Source organism: Sturnira hondurensis, unplaced genomic scaffold, assembly GCF_014824575.4.
Source record: "Sturnira hondurensis isolate 20B ecotype Veracruz unplaced genomic scaffold, ASM1482457v3 Scaffold0000256, whole genome shotgun sequence".
Lineage (NCBI taxonomy): Eukaryota > Metazoa > Chordata > Mammalia > Chiroptera > Phyllostomidae > Sturnira > Sturnira hondurensis.
The window spans coordinates 4,969,203-4,974,121 of record NW_028072887.1 but is presented as its reverse complement, the minus strand read 5'-3'; positions in this window follow the sequence as shown (position 1 = coordinate 4,974,121).

The following is a 4,919-nucleotide window of genomic DNA, read 5'->3' as shown; positions in this document are numbered from 1 at the left end:
TTGAGGATGCCACTTCTCCCAAAGCGCTTTTAGATGATAAATTTTAGCTCTTCTGCACTCTTATATACTGGCCTGACAGGAGGGATTCTTGTCCCTTACCTCCTCATTGCTCCTTTCTTCCTATTTTCTCCTCTTTATCCATCTGTTTTGAATATCAGATGATCAGGCTAGTCCACATACCACTTCTCCTTGTTATAGTAATCAACTCACATTTGGGCCATTTTTTAATTTTTGAAGATTTTTGATCTTGGCTTATTGTCACTTTCTTTTATATCACTTCTGTTTCTCAGTGATATCAATGTCTTAGTCTAATATGATCTTTACAATACCCTGGCTTCTCAATGCCTGAGCTCATCTCTCCCTGTGATCCTCTTGTTTATGCTCCTGAGTCATTTGCCTCCATAATTATACCCTAGCCCTTATCATTATGTGAACTATATTCCCTCTGACCCTCTATCTCCAGCATCACACTCTCTGACCACCACCTGCTATCTTCCCAGCACATTCCTTCCAGTATCCTCTCTCCAACCTCCATCTGGCTCCATCAGGACCTGCAATCTATCAGTGATATCAATATTAACTTTTTCTGACTCATTTGGATTAACTCCCCTTCTTATCCACCCTTAATTTTGTGACCAAAATCTATAGTCCCTTACTTGCGTGTACCCATGACTTCTTTGTCCCTTTCTCACATCTTAATAGGAAAAAGTACAGCCCAAATTAAATCAAACTCTGTCTATGCCATGCCTGCAACTATGCAACTGAACATGACTAAAGGAAAGCATAATACCATGATAAATGACCTCATTTTAAATTCATGACCACTAATCTCAAGTGGACTCTTAATGCTAACTGGTAGTTATATTTCCATATCCATTTCTCTCCCATCCTACAAAGTAGACTATTTCAATCTCCAATATCTCTTCATCATCCTCCTTTCTTAGTTGATGACTTGGTTCCTTCTCTTCAGCTGCACATTTTACTGAGAACATAAAAGCAGACACAAGATAACTTCTGCAAACTCCCATCACAACTGCTCACATACCAGCATCTGTCCCCACATACTCTGCCTTCTCTCTTGATACTGTGGATGCACTCACTGTCCATGCTGCGAACCAACACATTCGCCTCTGCTTATGAAGTAAGTGCCAACTCCTCCAGCGTGCTCAAACATTGGTGCAGCAATTACCCCCCTTTCCCTGAACCATGATTTTCTTTTCTCTACATAATAACTTATCAACATAATAACTTACTGTCCATTTTCCTACCTAAAAATATTTCTGTTTAACTAATTCTACTTCTTTCTTGAGCTACCATTTATTTGCCTTTCCCTTTACAAAAACTCTCATTGAAAGTGCTTCTATACTCATTGTCATTCATTTTCATGTCATTTCATTCTCTCTTTTTCATTTTAAATATACAGGGTCCAGCACAAATACCACTCCTTTTTATTACAAAATGTTTGATTATAAAATAATAAGCATGTAACTCTGTAACATGACAACATGACACTCAATCACACCATATGATAATTTAGATAAAATGTTCAAATTAAAACTATAAATTATTACACCCTATTATTATCCTACCAACCACACTGAAGCAGGCATTACTTCTGCTGGACCTTGTATTTACTATGATATAATTGACATACAGCAAACTACACATATTTGAAATGTACAGTTTGGTAAGTTTTAATATATGTATACATATATGTAACTATCATCACAGAAAAGATAATGAACGTATCCAACCCCCCAGAAAGGTTTCTAGGGCTCCTTTTCAATCATCCCCATTTCTCCCTCCTTCCTAAACCTTTCCCACCATCCCAAACACACTGATAAGCTCTCTTTCAGTAGAGATCAATTTTCTTTGTCTAGAGCTTTATAAAAATGAAATCATATGGTAGGAACTGTTTTTACAACATAGTGATTAAACATGTTTAAAACTTGCAAAGTGATCACCTTAAAAACTCAGTATCCACAAAACACCAAACATAGTTATCAGAATATTATTGACTATATTTCTTATGCTATATTTTACATGCCCATGCCTGTGACTACCAATTTGTACTTCTTAATCCTTTTTCCTCTTGTATCCACCCCCATGCCCCTCCCATCTGTCAACCATCAAAATGTTCTCTGTAGCTGTAAGTCTGTTGCTGGTCTGCTTGTTCATCTATTTTGTTTTTCAGATTCCACATAAAAATGAAGCAGTATGACCTGGTTCTCAGGCCTCTGGGTGTGGACTGGCACTATACTATTGGCTTTCCTGGGTTTCCAGCTTGCAGATGGCAGTTTACGGGACTTCTCAGCTCTCATAACTGCATGAGAACATAACAGTTCTTCATACTGAAACTTTGTTTATGTAGCTCTCTATCTCTATATAAATCCTATAGGTCATATTTCTCTGAAGAACCCTGACTAATAAAGCTTTTTTATTTTTATTTTTTTAGTTTCTCCTCATCTTCCCAACCTCTTAATTTTGGAGTGCCAAGGACTAACTAAATCTTTGGCCTTTTATTTTCCTATCTTTGCTCACTCTCATTCTCTTGGTGCTTTAAATTGAATTTATTAAGGTACTTTTGATATGCTGACTACAAGATCTCTCTCTCTCTCTCTCTCTCTTGGTTTAGATCTACAGAAGCAACTACCTATGTGGCATCAGTTCTTTGGACAAATTTAATATGTCCAAACATTAATCTCCTAATTTCCCCAAACCCAACCTCAAGCAAAATCTCACTATAAGTGAGGTCTTCCTTGACTTTCATTTTTAGAATTGCAACCCTCTAATCCCAATATTTACTATTCAACTCCCTGAATTATTTTTCTACTTATATATTCATTCTGTTTATGGACTGTCTCCTCCATCCCCCAATGCTATATTATAAACTTATGAAAACATAGTACTTTTTACTTGCTCACTATTCCATTCCTTAAATATAATGGAACATAGTCAGAATTCACTAATATTTATAGAATGACTGAACAAAATGGTTATTCTTAACATTTTACTGGAAAAACACTGTGGTCCTGTAAAATATGTGTTAGAAATGTGCCTTTGAAGTAACTATTTGGAAGTTTTCACCCCTCATCACCATTGTGGCATCACAGAATCTCATCTGCTACCTCAGTGGCAGGAGCCCATTCCTTCCCTGCTCAGCACAAAGCAGTTCTCAGAAGGGGAGTCCAGTACTGCATCCTTTTGTGAAAGAACACCTCAGTTTTGATGTAATGCTCTGGGTGTGATGGTTGCCCAGTTTTAGGCTTGGTGAGTACTAACTTCCTTCCTTCCTGCCATGCAGCGTGTAGGAGTCAACAACATCTTATTTTTAATTGGAATCATTTTCACAGTACACTCTTTCTTCTACATACCATGTTTGTGAGATTATGCTCATCTCCACCCCACCACGAGTACCTTTTTTAAAGCAGCCTCTGTCAGTCAGCGTCTGCCAGGAAAACAGAAACATTCTGAGTATTTAACAGAGAGAATTTGTTTGAAAGTTATGTAGTGTAGAGGGAGGATGTCGTGAAGCCACCCATTGTGAGTAAAACCAACCCAGAGATGATCAACAGCAGGAGGAAACTATCATCCCAAGTTTGAAAGGATAAGAGAGAGTATCTTCACTGGAGTCCTGGGGAGGTCACATGGTGTAAGTAAGGCAGTCATTACACAGAGGGGGAGTAGCTGCTGTTGGAAATCTGTCCACAGGCAAAGACGTGGTAGCTTCTGCCTTCTCAGCCACCGACCTCCCACCTTCCATTAGTTCCTCAGCACGTGCTTGTGTACCTATCACAGGATCCAGGAAGACAGACTACAGGGGTTAGATAACCTTTCCCTTAGTTGCCTCTTCACCCTTTATGATAAAGGACAGAGCAGGGAGAAGGCAGAGAAATAAAAGTGAGGGCAAGTAGCTCCATAAGCAGGCACATAAGACAGGACTTGTTCATCTGTAGCTGCCAGAAATTAATTGCCCCAGAAGATCTAAAGATGCAATGTGAAGACCTTCCAGATATGAAGTATAGCCAAGCTCATTCTCAACAGGTTGGGGTGGACTAGGAGACTTTTCTTGGGGGAATGGCAAGAACTTGGGATAGTGAGAAAGAAAAGTATGAGGAGAAAAGCCTCCAGCCATCTGAAGCTGTTTCAGGTCCTCCAGGCACCTTATCCTCTGTCTCTAAGCAGCACAGCAGGTGAGAGGACTGGTCTGGAACATGCACAGCAGTTTCCCATCCATTGCCAGGGTTCCTGAGGCTCTGGTTTTAAGAACCCATAAATTCTCAAAAGAGTTACTAATCATAGTTCTAAAATGACAGAGACACCGGCAAGCAGTGTCCGTGGCATTGTGGATGAGATGAGACAGTCACCTGGACTACCAAATCCTGTGGAGTAAAAGGATGGCATGGCCACTTTCTCAAGAGAAGAGCACACTGACCCTTGCCTTGACAAGCTTTTATTGCCTCTCTGGGCATATTACAGTGAGGATGGCCCTCATTTACTATGCATAGGTTTGCTTCAGGTGGTTACCTTTTATAGAAAACAAAGGAGAGGATGTTGCTAATTACATCAGAAAGAAGGATATTTGAAACTGTAAAGGGAAAAGTGGTTGAACTGGTTACACTCTCCTTGGAAGGTTTAGCATAAATTTTAGGAAGTTACTTTAAAGATATGAGGCAGTAAATGTTTGCTGCCTCAATTCAGGGTGAGGGAGTTTGGGCAAAAAACAGCCTAGGTACAATGCAGATCTGATTCCCTATGGGAGAACCTATCCATGGGCTTGGGTCCTGTGTACTGGACCTCACTTTTCACTGGCCTTTCCAAGTGGGAGCTGGGCCCACACCACTGCAAGCTGTCTCCTATACTAAATGATCATATTATAAAGGCTAATCACAGTGGGCCCCAAGTTGGGTAGTGAATAT